General features: G+C 41.9%; 1 protein-coding gene across 1 annotated transcript in view; it reads right to left on the bottom strand.

Annotated features, from left to right (window-relative positions):
• Nucleotides 1–124: 124 nt before the first annotated feature.
• Nucleotides 125–26,018, bottom strand: part of LOC119905437 (ERC protein 2) — a 164,690-nt gene continuing 138,796 nt past the window's right edge. The window contains exon 20 of the mRNA XM_038722471.1: nucleotides 125–1,573. The gene's annotated coding sequence lies outside the window, so the exon portion shown is untranslated. The remainder of the gene's footprint in view (nucleotides 1,574–26,018) is intronic.

The raw sequence follows: 26,018 nt of genomic DNA, 5'->3' as shown, positions 1-26,018 counted from the left end.
CCATTAGTGGCGGTGAAACTATAATCTTGTGAAAATACCCATTGTTGCGCTCAAATTTACCAATAACACAGCCGATGTCAATGTTCACACTATTGTCTTTCTGATAAAACACATGTTGCAGTTCTTGTGAAAACATCTTTTATTCAAACAACAGAAACAAGCTGACCACTGCAAAACACCGTGGAACAAGTCAAGGGTGAGTTCTGTTACCCTGTTCTGTTACAGTTCACAGTCAACACACTCATGAGAGCAGCATGAAACCACACACACACAGACACACACATGCACACACACTGTACAAAAACTGTACATACTAGGTAAGGGTTAAATGGCAACACTGTTTTACTGTTGAATAAAAACACAACAATACTGTACCTTATTGTCACCTCAGTACACCTCCAGTACAGTGAAACAAGTAATGACGCAGTGCTTTTAAATGCAAGTGACTTCATTATAAACGGATTAGCCACTCAGTTTCAAAGGATCAATAAATAGACAGCAAAATAATATATCACTCATCAGCGTAATAAGTCCCACACGCAGCTGTTTAATTTCCACAAAAAAAGAAAAGAAAAAAGAAGAGTGGCACTCGAAACTGTTTCAGATGTAGAAAAGCAAACAGAACATGATATTGGTTCATTAAACAAACGCACAGCAGGCTAAAAGAACACAAGGAGAAAGGTATAAACTGACTGTAAGCTGGCTGATTTGAGGTTAGCGGTGGTTTCCTTCCTTGTTAATAAATGTCCTGATTTACAGAGAAGGTGTGAGTTGATCCGCAAACTGTATCTTGTGGGGCATCTTTAAGCCCAAATGCGCCTTTCCTTGTTGATCTCTCTGCAGGAAGTAGGAGTTGGTCAAACAAATGAGTAACCATTTACTGGCTAGTACAAATGATTCCGATGCAGTCTCATTTCAGGAATTTGTTTCAGCACACAGGTTGTCTCCTTTGGCACAGTACATTGAGAAGGTCTCTGTGGATTGTGGAATTTGAGGTCCATGTTGTGATATTTATAAAAGTTCGCTATTTAGCTGCAGGTGTAAACACATTCATGCCATCATAAACCAGTCCGGGATTGCCATGGGTTTACAGCTAGTTCCACTGGCTCAGCTTAGCCACACCAGTAGTCGACAGTGGTGGAGTGATTGTCGGTTGATGTGAAGCCAGAACTCTGTAGCACTGCAGTACTGTAAAGTGAATCCAGCTTCCAGTCTATTGAAAACAGCTAGGGAAAAGAAGGCAGTGGACCGCTTGCCAATACCTCGAAGCTCCACACTGGTGACTGATGTTCTGGTGAAGGACATTCACCCACAGTGGGCTTAGGTCCTCAGTTGGCCATTGCATTTTGTCAGTGAAGGCGACATTCATCAGTAAGATTGAGAATGTCTGACCAGCTGAACGCTGAGCTTGTCCACAATACATTAAAACGGTGGGTCCTGGAGTGTGTATATATCTAGTATGTGTGTATCTGTTTATATATGTATGTCTGATGGTCACGATGGTGGGGAGGTATGAGTCTGCATTCTTGCCGTTGAAGCTCTTGAACCTCTTGGTACCTGGCTCTACAAGCAGCTGTGGAAAGAAACATGGAGATAAATAATCAGTATGAGAGGTCAACCACAAAGAATGAAAAACAATTTGAAAATCCACACAGTGATGTGAAGATGCTTTATTTAGACAAGGATCTTAAGTTGTTTTTAATTTCTCCAGTTGCCTCCAAACAGTCGCATCATACAGTTACATAGCTTGATACAAACAGAACTTCGACACAGATATTTTGTTCTTTCTTAGCGTTAGGTTGACCATTTTCTTCCTCCAAATGTCTGGCGAGCCTCCAGGGCTCCTTAAGAATGCTTTAAATGCAGCTGGCAGCAGCCCAAACATCAAGTGCTCATTAATAAAAAGAAAGAAAGAAAAAAAAACTATCGGAATGTGTCTGTTATTCGGGCCTCACAGCAGTCAGCAACAACTCACTTCTTTCCTGAGGGTTAGGTGGTTAAAAAAAAGAAACAATGATGTATGTCTAGTTCACTGGGTGCGCCTCATTGGCTGAGCAAACAGGCCCCAAAATAACTACCAATCACTGAAGAAGTTATCATCAGTCACTCTGGAGAGGGCATAGTAAAAGCACTTTCATACAAACTTTGTATGTTGGGGTGCCAGAGACGTTCAGGTGAAGCTGAGGAATATGTTGTGATAAAGATGATCGGATCTGTGTAGTGTGTGTGTGTTGCATAAAAATCCTATGTCCAGTTCTGCAGGGCTGCTCGCACTCTTCCTGTCTCACTCACATTGGCTACAAGGCAGAGAAGGACCATCCATTACAGCCAGGAGTAAATAAACACGAGCAGCAATTAAAGTGGCATCATTTGTTATGCAACACAGGGTGTGTGTGTGTACACAAGCCTGTTTGTGTGTAAGTGTGACCCAATGTGTGTCTGCCCATGTAGATGTATGCTTGTGTGTGTGAATTTTTGTGTATGTGTGCTGGACGCCATTCTCAGGTTTCTTCGCCGTCGTCTGCACTTAAATTAATGATTTGGGGGCCAGAGAATCAACAAATATGGCCCCCGGCAGGGCATAATGGAGAGCACGACCCGCCTGTGGATGTGTTTGAAGACCGCTCCTCTTTCTTCTCTGTCAACACCTCACTACCTCCACACAACAGACGCATTCACTACACAAAATCATGTGTGACGCCTGTGTTCATGTTGTTAATGAGGAAGTGTGTGTCGCTATGTGGTCATGAATGTGTGTACGCTTATCGGCCTGTGATTATTTTACATGTCAGCATGTTGTGACAGAGTGTTAAAATCATGTAGATTTTTCCGTCCTAAATTTGTAGTCATGATTTAGAAACAGGTGACAAAGCAAAGCATATTATATCAGCCAGGAAAGCTATTCTGGAAACTTGTGTTTGTTGAAATCAAATGGCGCGACCCTGTACGCAGGATAAGCGGTTGACGATGGATGGATGGATGGATGGATGGATGGATGGATGGATGGATGGATGGAAATCAAATGGTTCCGACAGGCTGCTTAAAGCCTTCTCATTGGTCCAAAAGGTTCTGCATCATCAGCTGCTACAGGCAGCAAAAAAATAAAGCCAAGAACATTTTAACAAATTGCATACTAGCTAGAACATGTCACTGTTTCTGTAACTGATCCTAAGAAATTTTGCATTAAGAAGAATACGATTGAAAACATCCGGCTGCTCTGACTGTGACGAGACAATTCCTTTACACGACTTGTTCCAACGGACATTTATCCAGTGTTGGAATGATGTTTGATACAAAAAACTTGCAGACAATTGTTTAGGCAGAGCCGCACAAGAGAAGACTTTTGACACAAAGTCATAAACACACCCGGAGATTCCATTTATCAAAAAGACAGCACTGTGGCTGCATAAGGAGTGTGGGTAGGAATGCGAGAAATTGCACTGTAATGTTCAAACCGTGAACTGAATCCTCACAGGAAATGGCAACTGATAAAACTAAAACATTAACACTCACTTCAACAGATCAGACTGATCTGTTGGAGTGATGACTTCACTTAAAAGTAGGCTTAGTGGGGGCTAATGGCACACACATTCACACACACATATGAACATACTATATGTTAACATATTTTTGAGTCTTATTGAGGTTTGCGTCCCTTTAAATCAAAACTTGCTGCTCTATCAATGCATACTTTCAAATGGCAAAAATCTAATTTCCCTCTCGCAGCACTCATCCACCATCTCCTTCTAACTCCAATCAGCCATTCCTATCTTCTACTCCCTGCCTAACCCTCATTTTCCTCCCCACTCCTCTACTCTCAGTGTGCTTGATGGTGGGATCAGACAGGGTGAACACTTTCTCATATTAATACTGGTTTAGCCTGCGTCTGAGGACAGGAAATCTATTGACTTATCAAAATCTGCAAATGCCCTTTGCATAAACAGAAGTCTGGTTGAGGTGAAGAAGCATTTATACAGCCTGGTACCCCTGTGTACCGGGCTGTATAAATGCATCCATAAATGTGTCCAGTATTGTGTATCTACATACACAACATACCAGGTTAAAGTCCTTGTAAGTTGTAAGGTAATCTAAATGAGGATGTAAGGTGTCTATTTTGTTAGTCCAGCTAAATATCCCCCAAAACCTACAACTGTCTGTCTTTGTCCTGAGGATTGGATATCAAGTCTGAGAGTCTGGATGTGAGCGGCAGAACCCCTTCTTCTTCTGTAAGTGCTACTAATATATACTGCCTGTTAAATGGATCCTTGCAGAGCTTTGGGACCACCAATGTTAAAGTGCTGCTCTTTCACTTGGAATTACCCTGTGGTTGGTGTCCTTTCACTCATACAGAAAAAAGAGAAACACTCCAAATTCAATTACCAGTACAAAGATTGGTACCCCCAGCCCCCTAACCCCACCCTGCCTCAACTCACTCTACCAAGAGGAGAGATGTAAAACAAGCCATTTGGTGGTATTAAGGGGCAGATATTGGGGTGAAATACAGAGAGAGAAGTGGTGAACTAGCGAATGTAGCGAAGAACTCGCTGTTCTTTCAAAAATAGTCTTACATATTTCTTTTTGTAGAGATACTTATAATACAGTATAATTTCATGTTTCGGGTGGTCTATTTAACCTGGGAAAAGATGGTCAGAAGAGAAGCAACTTTGACAAAAATGCCTTGCGATGAAAAGAACTACAAAAAAAATCTCGGCTCTTACCATATGTCTAATTTATAGAATGGAGCAAGTGAATGTAATGGAGATGGAAAAATGAAATCATACAGTATAGCATTTCTATTGCTCCATTGCAAGGTGTCTAAGGTACTCTATTACAACAAATGCGATAAAAAAACAGTTAAATGTGCTGCAGTTCCAATTCATTGATCAGAGGTCACACATTCCCATGAGTTAAAACCTCAGATTACGTATTAGATGGGTAAAAAAGGAAAAAGATCTGTGCGCACATGCCCATCCAATCATTTTGAAACCACAGCCCTTCAAAACCCTTAAAAATATGGTCCACATCAAGCCGTCCAAGGAAGAGAGAACATCTTCTGTGCAACAATTGCTTCAAGAGCTCTGCTCTTTCTTCCCCTACATTTCTCCTTTTTGCCTTCTCTTTCTTTTTTTCTGCCTGACTTTTACAACTTCCTCCTGGTTGGGGCAGCAGCTCTAACCCAAACAAAACTCCATTTTTTAGTTATTGGCCCTCATGGCATGTAATGGAGAATCAAGCTAATTATCCCTACAGCTGTTTTCACTTGCTTTTTATGTAAGCAATACCTGGCTGATCCAGAGAGCAACAGTGAGGCCCTTCTTAGCGCTCCAGGCCTCCAGGCCGGCTGGAATTAGAGAGCAAGATGCCAGGTTTTGCTCCCCCCAATACTGCCCGTGTGTACCCCTGCACCCATCTCCCAGCCCACAACCCGACCCAAAGCTTCCATTTCCACTCCCTAATACACCTCTCAAAACTCCCCCTTTGATGCCAAACAAAGGTGCTCTTCAGCAGTTAAGATGGATCTGCATGACAAGCGCTCATTTTCTTCCACCAATAGTCCCTGGCAATTAATAAGGAGGTGAGCTAGGGTGTGGCTTGGATTAAATTGGAACCATCTCCTGCTGTCATGGGACTAGAAAGAGAGACCGAGTGCAAAAGAGAAGAGGGAGTGAAAGAAAGGCAGAGAAAGGGGTGGGGGTGGGGGGGTAAAGAGTGAAAGAAAACAATCCCTCAAAGGCTAATTACATAATTTCCTTCATCTGAGCAAACACATGCTAGGTGAAAGCAAGTGTGAGCAAGCCTCACAGATGCCAGGCCAAGAGGTGCTGTGGAGACCTACTAACACAGTCTACAACTGCTTTATAGCAATGGACAGCCCATGCCAAGAAGGCACTAAGCTAGACCTCAGGGGCAACATTATCCACACTGTCTGTAGCTTTTGTGGGATTCATATCCAAAACCTTTGTATTGATCCTCCTTTCTCCAGCAATCTCAGGGTAAAGTGACTCTGAACAGATAAACAATTGCTGGTGTAACGTTTCCCTCATTTCATTCCTCACTGCAGCCAGAAATCTGTTCAGTACAAACACCACTAGGTGGAGTTGACTGTTGATGAAAAAAAAAGACATCTCATGTATCAAACTCATTAAACTCCCATGGAGAGGCAGCGTGCATCTGTAAGTGAGTCAGACACCGCTTCACATGTGCCATTTCGGAGTTCTTTCCTTGTTTAAACACTGCTTCACCAGTGTGCATCGAATCCTTGTTTCTCATCAAACTGACATCTGGTTTGATATTGACAGAGAGGGAAAAAGACAGAGGGAGACATTGGTAGCAATTTTAAGACTTCTATTATTTCAGCTAAATTATAGCAAAGACTCTGCCAGCTACAAAAAGTAAAAGAGCATTCCCTCCCCTGAACTCTCTCCCTCTCCCTTTCTCTCTTTTTCATCTCTAATCCTGTGAGGAATGATGGAGGGCTCTCTGTGGAATGGTGGTGAGTTTCCCGAGTCCGGCCAAGGTGCACCAACGTACAAATGATACGGGTGGAATCTATAGTACCTACTCCTAATGTAGAGGTTGTTTTGAAATATTTCGCACACACGGACACAAGTAGCCCCTGTACACACACATATGTACGTAGGTGTGCTTGTATGAAAGCAGTGCATGTGCATGAATGTTGAAATACACGCACATAAATACAAAGGCACAAGCATCAGAATGGGAGATTTTTAAAAAAGTGTTATTGGCAGGATATGTTCAAATATTCATTTATCACTTAAAAGCCCCGTGGCGAAAAAGAAACTATTTCATGAAAGTGCATAGTGTTCATGCAGGTCCAAAATACAGGTTTGCACAACAACAATAAAAGGTGCATGGAATTCTCTCTGCTCCCAAATTCCTCGCTCCTCCCCCACTTTGTCTCGCTTGATCTTTCTCTCTTAACGCTCAGAAGTTCCCCTGACTAATCTCACTCATTTACTACTTTAAGCTTTTTTTTTGTCTTATCACAGGATTTCTTCTCTTTTCCTCCTCACTCTGAGACCAGTGAGAGTGGCAGTGTTTATGTTATGTGAGAGAAATGTCGAGAGCTCCACTGCGAAGTCTGCCTGCGAGTGCCTGTTACGGCTGTATATACAATCCACCATTGCGCCTATTTTTCATAGTACGAATGGCGCGGCGACCCTGGTGAGCTTGTGTCCAATAACAACACCTTGACCTGGAGCTAAACCTCGAAGCAGCCCATCAGAACCCACATCGAAGATCCCAGAACGCGCCTGCATCCTGCAGGCCCAGCCAGGCAGGGGAGACAAGTGAAACCTGAGCCCACATTAAAGCACCTCCATCAGGTAGGAGATCAGGGGAGGCCTCCATGCTCTCAGTGTCTGTGGGGGTCCGGGCCTCTGAGGTCCTATCTCACCTCCATCTGGAAAGAGAATCTGAGGGTTGTCTGATAGTCTGATAAGAGGCCATGCCGACTGACACGGTAACAGCCTCTCACCCCCATTCGCAAGAAACAGTGTGGATGCAAGCCTAGCTGTGGCGCGCTTGCATGCGGGTATGGAAGGGAGGGTGGAAGGCTTTGGGGGGGGGGGGGGGGGGGGGGTTGTGGGTGCATGGTGGCACTCACTTTGCTTTGAAGGTTTGACCCAGTACCCTGAAATGTATGTACGGGTGCTACGCTTACAGAAACAGGTTTATAGTTTAACAAGCATGCATTAAGACCTTCTCTTCTTTGCTCTTTGTGCATTGAAGACTACATACACACAAATGTGGGAAAAAGACATGAAGAACATGATATTATAATTCATATGTGTGTTTTATAAGGGAGGAAAGTTTCCATGCAGGGGATACAGTGTGGGTTGGAGTCAAGACCTCGTTCCCAAAAGATGGAAAAGAAGGACAGATAGCCAGACAACTGGTGAAAGGCCTACTTTGCACAAACAGTGATGTTACAAAAATATATCTTTATCTGTTCTTCTTCTTTTTTACTATCTTTCTTTCTCCTTTTTTTGTGTTTATGTATGTGCAAATTACAAAAAAAAAACTGCTGTGGTCATTCAAGCAGTCACCCCTCCGCTGTTTTCTAGGGTGCTATTAATGCTGCACCCTCCTCTTGATGTCTTCTCAAGATGAGACCAACTCCGCTGACCCAACTCGTCGCTTCCTCTCTCTCACTGCCCACAGACTCACAGTTTCTCCATCTGTTTTTTATTGCCCATAGTTCAGTTCCCTCTCTCAACTGATTTGCCCTTCTACCATACCAGGCTGGAGACACAGAAGCATCTTATTTTTCCTCTCCCTGTTCTGTGTTTCTACAGTATAATAACTGATTCATAAAAGCTAAGTCTGAACACACAAACCTGATACAGACAACTAAAACTGCACTTCACATTAGATAAAATTTTGCCTGACTGGTGTAACACGCATGAATGAGAAAAAAAGGCTTATTACTGAGCTTTATCTGGGCGTTTGCAATAGAAATATTTGGACATGAGCCTAACATCTATACACAACTGGGAGTTAAGTGTGCGTGAGCATGTATTACTTGTGTGTGTGTGTGTGTGTGTCTGCTATAAATGGCCACAGAGACAATGAAGCTGGGGCTTTGGATTTAAAATGGTTTGGTCATCTCAGATCTATTAAGGATCTCTCGAACCAGTTAAGCAAATAAATGTGATCCTTCAGATCTCAATCTGCTCTGAAGGAAAAACAGGCTCACCTTTACAGAGGCGCACCAGCATGTGGATCTGTGTGTGTTTGCCTGTGAGTCTGATTATATGCGTGTGTGCGCACGCGAAAGACACTTGTGTCAACAAAATCTGATAATAATGTCTATTCAGTAGCTACAAGTATTTGAGGTAGACAAGTTCAGGCGGAGATTTCCACAGTCAGCTAAGATTTGTGTTTGGTCATCAAACAGTAGAGCCCCTGCCCATCCAATGTTAACAATGTGTTCATTTATTCATTCAGCACACTTGGACGGAGGGTTAACTGATTTTGTTTTGTGGTTTATTCTTCCTTCAGTATGCGTGTGCACATGATGGATTGACACGGCCTATTTACTCTGCCTCTTTATCAAACCAAATGCTAAACGTGTCAACAAACGGGATCTGAGACAGAGTGACGAAGTCGAGGTTGATGTGTGTTTGGGCTAACACAGCTGCACTGCGGTGCTTAATACTATTTAATTCCGGTCTCAGGAAGAACCAATCATGTTGTTGGCCCAGTCTGTTTGGTTGCTCCTGGGGTCAGTATAGCCCCAGGACATGAGACACATTGGATATAGGCTGGGGATAAAGAGGGAGGCTTTTACGATGCCTGGTGGTCTGCTGGTGATCTCTAACTCAGTCTGACCTTAGTGTCAGTGTGTGAGAGAAAAGGGTGAAGGTGAAGAAACACGTAAAAACAAGACAGCTACTTTTAAAGTTTCTAATTCTGAGCATTACTCTCTCAGAGACGAGATGAATGTGAATATGAAATATGAACGAGGGGAGTGTTTTTGTGTGCATAGATGTGTTTGGATGTGCATGTGTGATAGGTACACCAGGCTGTGGGGTCCCACTGCCAGCAGGCATTTTGTAGTGCAATGAGGGAAGTAGGAAGGGGGATAATCAGAAAAGAGGTAAGTGGGAATGTTTTGAGGGAAATAACCCACCTTTGCAGCCTCAGGGTAGACAGATAGGGTGTGTGGTGAGACTGTGTCGGTGAGGTAGAAAGAGGGGCAGAGAGACGGGGTGAAATGGGCTATAGGAATATCTGATATAAGAGGTAGGCCAGAAACACACACATTTAAGTGCTCTTCTACTTCTCTGAACTATAAAATGCTTCTGGAGCACTAAACACCTAAACATGGAAATCTTTCACTATGACTAAAACAGCCGCCACTCCATGTGCAGCCATCTTGAACCTTTAACAACCTTTTTGGAGTGCTCTGTACAACACTGTGGAAGGCCCTGCCTGTGAAACTTAAAGGGAGATACTGTGGATCGTAAATAAGCATCGTAGAAAGAGACGGAGGTTTGGCTCGGTGTGCAGATAGAGAGTAAATAATCCTCATTAGTTTTGACAAATGGACTCATAGTTTTGTGATATTTACTGCCAAAACACACTGTACCCATTAAATAAGCGCTGATTGAGCCATCCACACCGACAGCGCTAAAGCTTGCACTTAACATATAGTCTTTCTGTGGGGATTAATGCAACAGGTTATGATGCACTGGCTAGGCAAACACTCTTTGTTATGATAGCCGGGGATGAAATAGAGCGGTGCTAGGACTGTAATGTATGAAAACCTGTCCTCGCTCTGTTTGTGAAAGTCTGTGATGTGGAATATTGATATGGTGGCTAAGTTAGGGATCTCTTTTCAACTCTGGTTCATTTAACTCAGACAACTGAAACTCATGATGTGCTGTTCCAAACATCTTATTGATATCAGGACAGAAACGTAGATGTTTTCACTTAAATGTAACCTGTGAAAGTTGTGATTTGTGAGAAAGTGATTTAGTGAAGTGTGTGCAGACTTCCAGACTCTCGTAAAGATTTGCTGTATGAAATGTTGAGGGGGTGTGTTTGTGTATGTCTGTGTGTGAACTTAGTCCATTTTGTTCGGGAGGTGCTGGGAATAGTATCGGCTTAAGGCTGAAAGAATTCAGGCCTCCCAAGCAAGGTCATGTGCTGATGTTTAGTAGGAGCTTTCTCAGGTCACAGACTGTGACTTTCAACCATCACTCACATTACCCCACATCTTTGAGTAGTTCTGTTTCACTGGCATACCCCACATCTCTCCCCCAGTTTGTTGTAATGACAGGTGACAGCCATCTCAGTCCACTTACATAGTTGAAGGAGAAGTCAACCCAAATAGTTGCTAGACATGAAATGGACATTGCATAGTAGAGTTGGTAGCCTTTGGGACCTTTAGGTATGGTAACTCTGCGAATATTTGTCACATAGATTTAGATTTGACTTACAAATGTCTAATTTGGAATTCAGGGCACTTTCATGCCCAATGATAATATTTCTGTTAAAAAAGAGAAATTAATTGAAATTTGAGTAGCTGGTTTTGGATTGATTATTGCTTTTCATTTTCCTAAAAAAATATAGCTAGTGATAAATATCATATGACATCAAAGTGGTTGGGCAGTGTGCTCAAATCTTAAAGGATAGGTTAACGTTTTTTCAAGTCTGACGAACTGAAATAGGTTGGGCTTGCCGTCATTATTTCTCCCGTTCTACTTGCTGTTTTAAGAGGTCCTTTCCTTTACCTATTCCAATAGAAGTCATGGAGGACAATATGCCCAGCTTTCATTTTGTCTAAAAGTGCATGCTAAACAGTGTTTCCCACAGAATGACTGCGTAACTGTGGCGTGGAGTTATGCCTAATTTTGCTGAGAATTGCATGAAAATGCCAAAAAAATTATGCTTTTAAACGCTGTACAATTCTTTGTACAGCGTTTGTTTTATGAACGGTATGAATCGTCAATATATTATTACACTTAGTAAAAGTACCATTCCTGGAATTTCAGCAAAAACACGTGGCGTTAACCGCGTTTAAACAATATGAACAGCAAAGAGTTGAAAAGGACCATAAGAGGTGGATGCATAATTCGGCAAAACAGATGTTGTAGGCTACCTGCCGAGATTTGGATCCACCTCTTTTCTCAGCATAAAAGAGCGTTACCTCTCGCGAGGTGTATGCAATACACGGCAGGCATGTATAATTCGGCACAACACCTGCGCTGTAAAACCTCAGTGGGAGAAAGGTCTGATCCTTGTTCTAAGCTCACAGTAAGCTCACGTAGTCCTGACACAGTCTACCGTTGGTAGATTGTGTCTGACTTGACCGCGCTGTTTTTATTCCCCGCCCCAGCACTCGCCTGCAGCTCACGTTAGACTATGAAGTCGGCGAAAGTCAGCCACAGTTACCTCGAACGCACCTATTGACTACCAGTTATACAGCGTGCTAACTTCGACAGCTGTTTAACAAAGTTAACATAGCTATCCTAATTAGCTACACTCATGACATGCTTGCTAATAACTGTTTTGAAGATGGATCTCCGACATTGACAGCGTTGGGTTGGACAGATTTGTGCAGCAGTGTTTCTTATACCAACCATTCACTTCATAGACGGGTCTGTTGTCCGTGTTTGCGAGAGAGAGAGAGAGAGAAAAAGTGAGAGGATGTGCGGAGCGAATATGCGCTGTGCAGCGCTGCAATCAAAAATGATTTTAGAATGGGGCGCCAAATTTACTTGGGTGGCTTTTATTCTACCTGGGCGGCCCGCCCAAATAAAGCCTGTGTGTGGGAAACACTGCTAAAGTTCAGTTGAAGCAGCAGTATGAGCTACACAAATCAGTCTTTTTTTAGTACAAAATTTGCTCTTTGTGATTTCCTGGACAGTGTTTCCTTGATTAACTACAGTGGAGGGATAGTGACAAAAAGAGAAAATGTTGTACAACAATGGAATAACATGAAAATGACGTAACATTGGAAGAGAATCACTCAAGACCACTGAAGCCTCAGCATGGTGGCTCAGTGGTTAGCTCTGTCACCTCATAGCAAGGTCCTGGGTCCTAGGCTGGACCTTTCTGCCTGGAGTTTGCATATTCTCCCTGTGTTTGCGTGGCTTTGCCCCACTATCGAAAACATGTGTGTAAGGTTAATTTTGGCAGTTGCTTATGCACTTCCATTTAAAGCGCATTAGGAAAACTTAAAACAGCCAGTATGAACAGAAGGAATGATTTCAGTATTCATATGGGCACCTGACTATTGTTTTAAGACAGACTTGAGACACTGTAAACCTATCCTTTAAGAATGTGTATTTTGAGTGAGATGCAGTAGCTATGTAGGATGATGTTTCTATGGTGAAACAAGCCAGCTGAGTGGTAAATGTGCCCAGCGGTGGTAAAGCAAACAGGGATTGCTCCCTGAGGTGCCCTGGTCTCGCTTTACCCGCTGCTTAGCTTGGCATCATCTCTGCTGCACACTGTAGAGCTCCACACCTCAGTTCTGATTTCTACTGTTTTCTAAGGCTAACTCTGCACTAAAAGAAACATCACCATCTCTTTGCCCCATCCCTTCCTCTTCGCTTCTTCTGTTTTTGTCCTTGTAGGTCGGCAGAATGGAGCATTTAACATAGCACAGCTCACCACAATAAATTAGCATCAGCCCCTGTTAACTGCCAGTACACATGTGTATGGTGTTTGTGTTACATGGGTAGTTTTTCACAGGGATAATTACATTGTGTCTCTCCCCACCTGGGCTCTGACACATGTTCAACAGCTCAGACAGACACGCCCCAACCTAACTCACTATAACGTCAGACTGAGAAAGAGGGAGAGGGAGATAGAATTAGTGCTTCCCTCGTCTCTCCTGTTTAGAGTTATAAAGAGACAGTCTGAGGTGCTCTGTATGTGTCATTTATCATATCCAACGAATACACTAATGCACTCACACATTCCTGAACAGACACAAACATGCAATCATAAGATACGTGTCATGTGCATCATTGTATCGGGTCCAGTTTCTCCTCTTAGAAATATGGATAAAATGATAAAGGAGAACAAGCTACATTTCTGTCCTATTTAATTCCATACCTACCTCTACACATCTGTTCTTTAGTAACGGCATGGGTAACCTTGGCTTTGACTGCAGGACTAAGTGGCTGCAACTGAGTGCAACGGCTTCTAGAGAAATTATTACAGAAAATCCCCTCCAATTTCAGATTTATGTACACTTACAAGCACATCCATAGCACATGTAAGAAAGCAGCTAAATGACAAAGGTAGAACAAGACAGAGGAGACAAAGAGAGACAGAAAGAGAGAGAGAGAGACAAGCAGCGATGTTTTAAAAAAATGAGTGTAATAACAGTGGTTAAGGCCTGCTCTTTCATTGAGTAAATCTGGCCGGGGCTATATCACACAGTAGGAATCTCCTGTCGACCAGATCAAAGGCTTACCCAGAGAGGAACAGGTGACAGCTCCGACACACACGGAGGCATTTACACGTGCACACACAAACCCTCCGCCACACACACACACATATTTGAATGAACACACAGTGAGATCAGAAAAGCAGCAAGTGACAGCTCCTTTTGTGTCTAGATGAGCCTGTGGGGAAGTCTTTCCGAGAGACTACAAGGAAACCATACGTCTATCATCTGAGCTTCAAAAACCACTTAAAGAGAGTCAATACAGGCTGCACACACATACACAGACTAAGTATGCAGTGGGTATGACAAAGTACATTCAGACTTTACAAGTATGAGCGTGACATGTACCATATGAGTACAACATTGATGAGACTAACACATGTACAGCGGACATTGAGCTACGAAGGGTATAGGAAGCATGTGGGACTCGAGTGCAGCATTATGATGGATAGATCTAATATAGAGTGGGCCATATCCAGAGGGGGTGAACATAAGGCTATGTCATCACTGGCCCATCTCTCCCCATACCTTCCATCACTTTTCACTCCCTCCTATAAACAGCAGGATGGGGGATACTGTGTCTCCCACACGCAAGAACACACAAACACACAAGGACACATGCACTTTTAGAAAAACACACGGGGATTCAGGAATATGCGCACACATACCTACTCATTTGATTGCAGTGGGGTCCAGGCATGCACACAAACGCATGCATGCATATACACAATAACATTTTCACAAAGAAATTAATCCCGGGTGGTCTGAGACATAGCAATGTTTCCACTTGAGAAAGCTCTGGTTTTGAAATCACGCGATTCAGTACATTCAAACTGCATTCATTCACACACATACACACAACTGTAGTGTGATTTCCAGTGGAATAAAATAAAAAGGAAATAAATGTGTACAGTAGAGCATGGAGACAGACTATATGAATGCAGGGCTTCTGGTATACACCCATCACAGACTGCAGCCCCTCTCTCTCTCTGCTATACAGTCCCAGCCCGTATCATACTGAGATGCAGTATGTTTAACATGGGAAGGTCCCACCTTAAACATGCCCATTATGGCCAATAGCTTTTCACTGTTTTCATAGAATATGAGAAGATTACACAGCACTATGATGGGCCAATTACGTCCTTCACTAAAACACACCTCTGTACCAACAACTCTCTAATGATGATGGCTTAAATGGTTTCACCAAAAGAGCCCTTTCAGCTGCCCTGGCATTCACACACAAACATACTCTGCTGATATAGTTAAATACACACACACACACACACACACACACACACTCACTCACACACACATATATACATACACTGCCACAGATGCCGACTGAGTCAAATTGAATCCTGGTGTTAAGTGTATAGAGCATCCCTACACACCACAAAGGGCTGTCTGTTTTTGTGTATGTGTGTGAGTGTGTATGTCATCCCCACGGGCTAACTTCTGCAATCAGGTCAAGGATTGCTTAGTATTGGAAGTGAAGAAGAAAGAGAGGGAGTGGGACAGGCCAGAAGTGCCAGCCTTCCTCTCACATCTTCTCCACATCCTTTCTCCATCCCCCTCTCCACTCAAACCTGTGTCACCTCTGACCCGGGTCCAATTCACTACTGTCATTATGCAATTAACACCAATTAAGTCATTTGGCTGTGTGTGTGTGTGTGTGTGTGTGTGTGTGTGTGTGTGTGTGTGTGCGTGTGCGTGCGTGCGTGTGTGTGTGTGTGTGTGTGTGTGCGTTAAGTTAGTGGATGTGTGTATGCACACATGATAGGGCAATTACAGCTGCACAAGGGAGCCTTTTGGAAGCGGAGAGCACTGCAATCAACCAATCAGCCTTCAGATGGCTTTGACATGAAAAGAGAGCATGGCCCCTGCTAACCCTGGGGGTCAGCCACAATTTACTCTATTTACCCACTCAGGAATGACTCTCTGTGTGTGAAAAAGGAGACAGAGAGAGGGAGGGAGAGGGAATGATGAATAGGTATGGAAATGTCTAAGTTAGCAACTGGGAGCGAAATAGAAAAGGGGAGAAAGGAGGGAGAAGAGGGATGAGAAGCCGTGGGGTTGTTGGGCAGGTGAATTGTAGTAGGTGGGAGGGTGAGGGAGTGCAGAGAAGGGGATGTGGGGAGAGGCCTTCAGGTTGTGTTTGCAAAGCTAAAAGGCCAACAGTTGGAGCCCATTTGCGAACAATTTCCCCTTGGAGAGTGGCTCTACACACACACACACACACTTTTCCTATTCTACAGAGCACAGATGAGGGATGACAACTTTGGCTGGAGCTGTTAAACAGTGAGATGCTCCATCATGATAATAGAGCTGTCTGTGCTAAACAAAATGTAAAAAATTACAGATACAACAGCAAGGGATTATTAGATTACAGCAGTTTCTGTCAGTTGTTTAGATCCACCCTGTTTATAAAACCATACTTTGCATGTTTTATCCCATTAACCACAAATTCTATATACAAATACAAATCATGTTTACATCACTGCTGACCATTTCCCAAGTATCTGGACTGATTGTCGATCTTATGCGCAGCCATGTGATGTTAATGTTGTACATGAAAATTAACTTGTAGATACTTGAAACGTCCTTGAGACAGGTAATCCATCTGTGAACAATGTTTAGTTTTTCTTTGGGAAGGTTCTGTTAATGACTGTGATGCAGGATAAGAGGACCGTTTTGGAAATTCTGCTTGATGCATTCGAGTGCAACAAAGAGCCAGCTGCCAACGAGAGTTGAATTTATGAACCATGCTGTCAGAGTATTAAACTCAGAAGACAAACAACAAGGAAACGAGGTAATACAGAGGCTGTAAAATGGTAATGAAAAAGTTGTTGCTTGGCGACCAGTGCTGACATAGAACAATCTTGAATGTCCCAACTAGAAGAACCTTCAAAACAACTGCTTTACCAGGCAACAGTAATGCAACTTTGACACAAATACAGATGTAATCGATCACCTAAGAGAGTTTAAAAAAAAAAAAGTTTAAATGACACCAATGCAGGCAGTATTTTTATCTATATTTTTTATTTTATCTTGTTGGTATTGATGTAAAAATGTGTGCTTTCTAGTTTCTAGGATAAAACATGCAAAACCACTGATATGGTTCTGTAACAGCTGGATCTCAACGGAAGTCCACAGACAAAGAAAGCTTGTTTCAACTGCCTCAAATTTGACTTTATATCATCTGTATTGATTTTATAATTGAAAAAGTCACTGTTTGTGCAGGTCTCCCTCAAGAACTAACCGACCCACTGATCAATAGCCCAGCTGTGAGGTCTGGTGCCAGAGCTGGGCTGCAGAGTAGCTGAGTAAAATACAACAGGACCAGTCAGCCCCTCATCACACCAAACAACCTCCTGGCTACAGAACAAGGGAAGGCAGAAAAACCCAAAACAGACAGAAAAACTTAAAGAGAAAGGAAAAGAGAAGTAAACACAGATGCTCAGTATCATAGCAGAACTGTCCTGCTCCAGGGGTCTTAGATGTGGATTGTAATCAGGACCACATGACTCTGCCACAGGAAGTCCTCCAGCAAAGGACAGGAAGCAGGAACACAAGGACCACATTGCTAGTCCCAAACCCCACAGCCAATAAGAGCCTTGGACATGGTGGAAATGGGCGTGGTTTGTGGTGTACTATACATTTGCATTTTAGTGTGTGGAGCCCTCCAGACAGGTATTAATGACTTATTTGTTTACTGAGTGTAATGAATTCAGGTTGTGTTTAGCAGATTAAGAGCAAAACTCTGGAGAAGGGGTGGACCTATCACCAGAATACCGGACCTAAAAAACTACAACACACACACACACACACACACACACACACACAATCCCCAGACAGTGAAGAAAAATGAGAAACAAATATTTACACCTTGTTTCCCCTTCTGTCTGTCTTATTATGGTGCAGTGAGAGACCGCCCCCCCCCCACACACACACACACACACAAACACACACACACCCCTCTCCAAAAGCCAACAGCCTTCCTACCACATTCTCACCACCCCTTACTCCTCTGTTCTGCAACCCATCAAGACTAAAGAGGCTAATTTCTGTCGATGGTTTACAGGTGGCCAGTGCAAGGTGAACCACATCCACTCTGCTGGCTGTCACATACACACACACACACACACATACATACATACATACACACACACACACAACACTTTGAAAAAACTCATGCCTCTAACCAACCCTTTTATAAAGCCAATGCCAAACATCAAAGAGAGAAACACACCTTAACACACCTCAAAGGGACCAGAGACACACAGTTGCACACGTGTGTGCGCCCACACACACACACATTAAAACATCCAAACTCAAACATATGCACACTAGTCATAAACCTTAAAGCATGAAGGATTTGCAAAAAATGGTTTGGGGGTCAACCTTAGGCCTAGGACTATCTTGTGTTTCCAAACAGAGTTAAAGCCTTCCAGTGCTTTTATAAAATTCTTGTAACTGTTAGAATTTCTCATGTTCAAGTTCCTCAAAGACCACTGCACTATTGCACAAAGTTATCAGCATCAATCTGAAAGTTAGACTTTGAATCTTATCTTTTATCCTGGAAAGTTGCCTTTTGGAAATAGAAATTCTTCAGATGACAGCAACAACAAAGTGAGTGTGAGGCGACTGTAACAAATGAGAGCAATACCATGTGAAATGAGGTTTGCTAAAGCTCTAAGCTTTGTGTAATTCAGTTCCAACAATTTGCTCATTAGTTTAGGCAAAATCATTAATTTATCTGAGCTTAATGATAGTTTGCGAAAAATATGAACATTTATAGGAGCAGAAAGGGTTTCAGATGAGACAGGAGAGCCCTCTGAGCTCGGGGACAGGTAAACTCGTGCAATGTTTTGTTAAATTTCTTTTGTTTTTTAGTTTATTGCCGTATGTTTTTAATCATTTACTCCCTCTCACACAAGTAGTACATTCTTGGATATCAATCTGTCTCACTCAGTTGTATGAAGGTTAAGAAGCACGCTGCCAAATTACAAGACCGGGCTGAGAGACTGAGCTCAAACTTTTACATTCGTTCCAACCATAGACTGTATGGTTCCAACCAGCAGAGGTGTATACGTGTTGTGTGTGAGTGCATGCGTGCATGTGTGTGTACTTCTGCACATGTAGATTGGACTGTAGCTCTTTGAAGCCATGCCCTTGCCTTCATTAAACACAGTCCTAGAGGCTGGAACAGCTTGCTGGGAATGTGTCGATGGCTCACACAGACACACGCACAAGCAGGCACACACAGTGCCAGTAAAAATGACCAGCTCTCTTTGAAGCCTGTGTCACTGTGCAAAGTGATAAGATGAAAGCCGATCATCCCCCTCAAAGAATCTAGCAAAGCCTCAAGTGAACACTGTGCCGACAAGCCTGCTCCTAGGCCAGGAGGGCCTGACGGGTGCCAAGCTAACTGCTACATGCCACACTTATCAGCTGCTATCTGATTGGACACCGATTTTAAGCTGCCACTTGGCAATTATAGATTAAAAATGGACAAGCTCTTCTGACAAAAAGAGGTCCTTTGAAGTTCTGTGGCACACATGGATTCGAAAGAATGCTAGGTAAATTCAATAGGCAAATATATTTATCATGTGTGTGTGAATACGTATACATGTATTTTGCATATCACGACTCTGACCGTGCTTGAAGCTAGGAACATACTTAAATTGATTGTATTTAAATTTAGACACCCAACACATAATGACCACCAACAAACAATACAAACAACAAAGTAAATTAAGAAAAAAAGAACACTGACACGCAACCTTTGGAATCTAGTAAGAACCTGTACCAAAACAGAAACAAACACTCACTTACAATACGACGTCTTGCTTATTAAAGCTGCAATTTGTTTGTTAAAGGCAAACAAAGACAAAATGCTAGATTGGAAATTATTTGCTTGCCGTTTTCAGTAATTTTAAAAATATGATTATGATCTCCCACTACGTGAAATAAATAATTATAATAATCTGATTAGAAATTAAACCACATTAGGGTTGCACCTAATCATTATTTTGTAATTTTAACAAAAATATTTTTTGATTAGTATAATGATATATTGATATTTTTGTATTACTCAATTAATATGAAATGTAATTAATCAAAAATAAATATCAAAAGCTTGTCTCATTAATATTTCAATATTCTATTCAATCATCATTATGAAAACGAGACACATAAAGCACAACAGAAAAATAACAATAGTAGCACAGTCTAATTTCTTAGTCACTGCTGTGTTATGATAATAATAATAACAGAAACAGAAAAATACTGGACTACAAATTGGAAAGGATTGCTGGGTCACAGAATAATTTAAACATTTTATGTGAACACTTTTCCAGAACTGGAGAATCACTATTTTTAAGTACTTAAAATGGTTATGACATGAATTTATTTAATCACTGAGTAATATGCAGTAAGATAATTGATGGCAAATGTATTTTTGCATCAGTGAGGGGCAAGGAAAATAAGTTAAGTGATGACTGTGAGTGAGACTGTAACAACAGTCTGTAACATCAGTTTTCTCACTCATACATGGCATATGTTATATGACGCATTGTGTAATATTACAATGTATAACAGCAGCGGTGCAGAAATGACTTCTAACAACAGCTGGCTCATACAAAACAGACTCGGTCCAACACGGTAAAGTTATTTGTGACACCCAAATCTTGCTTCAATCTGCCCAACGATCATTATGTGCGTTACCATCTTTAAGACGCCCAGCAAGCCAGGAAGAGTCTGACACCAGAGAGCGCAATCCTGGCTCTCACACACAAACACAAAAATGAGAAGCAGGAAAGAGAGGACAAAAAAGAGATTGGGAGTGGGAAGAGACATGAGAGAAAAAAAGAAAAGATACAGTGAAAGTAAGGAGGGGTGATCCCTGTTCCCTCCTTATAGAGGCGTGCAGGCAATGATGGAATGGCCTGCTCACACGCATTTAAACAGGGGCTTATCCCACCACTTTGATACACCTCTCTATAATTGCCTGTGTACATTTCTGTGCACATGTTTGGAGTGTATGTGTGTGTGTCTTTGTAAATGTTCAGTGTTGTCTTGTCTGTCAATCTCGCTCATTATGCTTAATCCCAGGGATGACACTCTCAATCCTCTCTGTCAACCTGGGCCTTTGCAACGGCACTCAGGCAAGGAACTGGGTTTAGCACTTGCTCACTCTCTCTGCTCACACACACACACACACACACACACACACACACACACACACACACACACACACTTGTCAGGTAACACCAAAGCAGGTCACAAAGAGAAGAAAGCATTTTTGCTTGGCAAGAAAAGCAAACAACTATCCCACATCTGTATATGTGTGTGAGAGAGAAAGGGGAGAGGGAGTGAGAGCAACAGAGAACGAAAGAGAACAAGGGAAAGACACACACAATGATACACTCTTTCTCTTACACACACACATGCACTTTAGATACAAAGAAAGAAAAAATCAAGCAACACTTCCTGTGTTTGGAAATTCAAAACTGCCACAAAGCGATGATGGCGAATGAGTATAAGGGGGCTGACACTGATCACTGAACAGCAACACAGTTTAAAACCCACAAAAATATCTATAGTTATTCATTACTTTGTTGAGTCACCCCTTTTTCTTCCTATCTCTCCCCTCTTTTCTCTCTCTCTCATCTCTCCTCATTTTTCTTTCCACCAAAAGGGAATCTGAGAAATGTCCACAAAACATCTTTCACCAGTTGTTAATACTGTTTCTGCTTTGCCATGATAAAGGCACGGTATGTTGCCTCATTCCACCCAAACACACGCACGCATACATGCACACACACATACCAACGAAGGTGGATCTCATGCATGCAGGCATATAAACATGAACTTGCTTGAAGTTACCGTGTGAGAACCAACACACACAAACGTGTCTTAACCTATCAGAACTTTTTGAAAACTAAAAATTCTGAACTTCTTGCTGCGTTATCCAAAGTACACAAAATGTAATCAGTCTTTCTCCTCGCTCACTGACATCAGAGCATCAGATGATAAAATGCGTGGGTGTGTGTGTGTATCTGTGTTTGTGTAGTGGTAGGATGAGGTAGAGGTAGGGCTGACTGAGCTGACTTAACAGCAGGCATCACTGATTAAACTTTTGGCCTGTGATCTCAGTGCGTGTGTGGTGCTGAACTCGGATCTGGCAACCCCTTAGCTGATCTGGCAATTATTGGTCCCTGTTGACCCCTGGTATTGGGAGGAAATATGCTCTCAGTAGGTGGTGTGTGCACTGTATGTCTGTAATTATATGTTTTACACCTCAAAACACAACAAAAGATCAATGAGCCCTATCAGTATGAACATGATGCTGAGAAATGCATTAATTTTGTAACTTTACTGGTGCACAGAGGCAGTATTTTTCAAAGCCTTCCTAATAGCTATTAGTTATTCTAATGGCCATTTTGAGGGAGCACATGGGAATGGGAATTAAGGGGAGAGAGAACAAGACTTGGGCAAGAAGAGAGATGAGAAAATATTTGTTTGTGGATGGCTCGTTTCCAAGTTCAAAGGGACGGGGCTTGTCTTTATGTGGAAATGTGTAAAAAGCAAGGGAGTTATGCCTTTGAACATGCACACGCACACACACGTGCACACAAACAAATTATGGCTAAGCCCAGTTATTACCTAAGCAAACAGAGTTAGCCTGAATGGAATGCCTGCTGTGAGACACACCAGTTCCAGACACAAAGCCTTAAGTTACAACAGGGAATCAGAAACACACACACTTTACACAGAAACACTGTGTGAGAAAAATAACTATGTGTATATGTAATTAGAAGGCAAAAACAAAGCAAAAACATGTTTGCGTCTTGTTCTCTGGGCTGCACTTCAGCTCATTTGCACTGTGGAGCAGAAGGTTCTGCTAAGACATTGTTGTTGGTGCTGCTAAGCACATGGTGTCTTGCTAGAGTAGCAGGAGGTTGAAGTTGGCCATGGATGAAGACGTTCTTTGACGTTGTGTGTGTGTGTGTGTGTGTGTGTGTGTGTGCGTGTGTGTGTGTGTGTGTGTGTGTGTGTGTGTGTGTGTGCGCGCGTGTGTGTATGTGTGTGTGTCACTATAGTTGGCTGGGTAATATTATTATTATAGAACAATAAATACAAAAAAATGCAATTAGTATTTTATTGAATTATAAAATATAAAAAAATAAACATTGTCACAAAGAAAACAAATCCCCCACACAAATCAAATGTATATTTCTAAATTAATATGGTCATAACCACTCAAATTTACAAGCAACAGATTCATTCTCAGAAACAGAAAGAATGTGTGTGTGCTGTATATGGGAGTATTATGTACATGGTGTGTGCATTATTTCAAAATCTGTCCATATTAATGATGTATTCCAAGTAGTCTCCGCACTTTGCCACATATTCTCAGTCCTAACCTTAGAGCTGAAAGAAATTTGTTCGTATGATTCCACTTTTGCCAACTCTGAGTCATTCTTGAAAAGAGGGCTCACCTGGGTTTCTCCAGTTTGTCATTATAATTTGCTTTCCCACAATTACAGTGTTTGGCTCCACAGTGAGATGTAATTTGTGGATCAACGAGAACATATAGCCTCAGAGCTCAAAGTTGGTCCTAGTAGTGTTTTTTATACAATCACAAACCTTTGGCCAATTGTTCTGAATCATGGAACAATCCTGGAGTAGGTGAAGAAGAGTCCCTTTAGAGCTACAGCACTACCTACAGTCAGCATCGTCCATAAGCTTAAGCCTAAATAGTCTGGTGGGTGTTGAATAAAATTGATGGAAAATTTTTAAATGGGATTCATCTAATTTTGATGTCTCTTGATACCCTTGTATCCATCTGATACACATATATGATCACACTCTTTCTTTGTAACATCATTGTTCAAATTCAAAGTTACCATCATAAGATACAGTAACTGTCGGCTGGAAGATGATTGCATAATTAATACACACATCATGTTCAAGACCTATTACCTTTGAAGTCTGAGAGGGAAGATCTGACTGCTGAGGTTGGACTCCTTTCCTCATAACATAGACTAGCTGGTGTTGGAGTTGCAAATACTTTTAGAAACTACTTCTGGAAAGATTGTTTTCATTAACAAAACCCCTCGAATCTCCTGTGAACTAATAGGTGAATCTAAGCCCTCTAGTTGTGCATCCGTGACAGCGCTTTCAGATGGATAGATTTATATAAAATTCCTTGAATATATAGTTTATCTCACTAGATTTGGTTGCCAAGTTCCCATCTCCAGCCCTTACCGCTGCTTTAGAAGATTTGGAGTCTTTCTGTTTAATATACCCTGCCAGAAATTTCCCAGTTTTATCCCTTGATTCAAAAATAGTCTGCCTGGCGCTAAACAGAAGAAAGTCAGTTTTCATGGAGAATGTATTATTATACTCAACATACTTAAGGTGAGTCAGTTCTTTTAAAACCCCTTCGGATACATTCCTTTTTAACTTGGCCCCTGTGTTCTTAATTCTCTTTTCTTAATCTATGAGCTTAGCAGCATTAACTTTTGTGGGCAGCATACTGAATAATGAATTCCCTTAGAAAGGCCTTAATGGCCTTCTATGCCACTATGGCAGAGGGAGCTGTAGGGACATTGGTCTCCAAAGTCTATAGTCTAATGTGCCCTAAGCTCCTCCCTTGAATGCTGCATCTTGTAGAAATAATGAATTAAAGCGCCACATCTGTGACCTCACGGTCTCCTGATATGTGATCATGTCTAGTCTGACCATAGCATGGTCTGTTAATAGAATGCTATCATTTGAACGGGACAGTCTGGCGGGTAGTAAGGACCTAGAAATGAGGAAAAAGTCTTCTCTTGAATAGAATTCATGGGCTCTTGAGTAGAAAGTATAAATCCCTGTCGGATGGTTCAACCTCCACAAATCTGTAAGGCCCAAAGGAGAACACATTCCATTAACATTTAGATCAAGGATATAATCTAAAACAATACTGAAATCTCCTCCTAGAATGATAGGACAATATCATGAAACTTACTTTTGTCGACAAACAAATTAGCTTCATCCATCCTGGGTGTGAATACATTAGCCAGGATCAGGGTCTGCCCTTGGATATCTGCCACTATTATAACTAATCTGCCCTCCTCATCCATAACCTCCTTCCTGAGTCTGAACTGCAAACATTTGTTAATTAAAATAGCTACCCCTTGACTTCTAGACAACCCAGTACCAAAGGATAGAATGATTTCAATTTTCAGTTTCAGTTTATATAGCACCACAATATAACAGACGTTACCTCACATATCCAACCCAGCCCGTGCATACCTTACCTGATTCCTGGGGAGAGCTGTGTGTTTCCTGTAAAATTGCTGTTTTTTAGTTTTCAGATGCATCAAAATCCTATTCCCATAATTGCACAACCTAGTCCAATTCAGGTGGCATAGCACAATGTCTTATTATTGGTGGTCATTGAAATATTAGTGTATTTAACTGTAGAATGAGTGTTCATTTATATGCCAAAATGTAAGATCCATGGTGAATTACCAAAAAATATTAACTAAAATTGGATGCATAAAGCAAACACTTTGTGATATTCACAGACACCAAATGTTGTACAGTCTGCTTAAAGAAAATTAGAACCAAGAACAGAGTAAAAATAAACAAAACACTGATCCTCTGAGGTCCATGACTTACAGAACAAGTAAAGTGGCAGAATTTAGTTCAGATTGTGGGTTAGGAAAAGCGTATGGGGGTTTTGGTGGGAAAGTTATCCACTGATTCCAGACTAGGGTCAACCATCTCTAAACATTCAAAACCACCAGGAAATTCTTGCCTCTTAAATAATATCAACTCACATGCCAGGTATAAAATAAATTATGCAAGGTGCGGATTGGGTAGCATTATAAATGAATCTATCCATTAACTCAAGCATGACTGGGCATAGCAAATTAGCATCTAGATCCCCCCAATTCCATACTGTAACTCTGTCAGAAAAGTCTTGTGGTTTCCAGAAAGCACAGTAAGGTGCCAAACATACCTCAACAACCCTGGATGAATTCATTAGCATTCTCCGGAATGTGAAACACTCGTGAGCTATTTCCCCCGGTGA

Source organism: Micropterus salmoides, unplaced genomic scaffold (assembly GCF_014851395.1).
Source record: "Micropterus salmoides isolate LMB-PRFRI ecotype aquatic unplaced genomic scaffold, ASM1485139v1 Ms_hic_scaffold_16, whole genome shotgun sequence".
Classification (NCBI taxonomy): Eukaryota; Metazoa; Chordata; class Actinopteri; order Centrarchiformes; family Centrarchidae; genus Micropterus; species Micropterus salmoides.
This window is presented reverse-complemented; position numbering and strand designations above follow the sequence as displayed.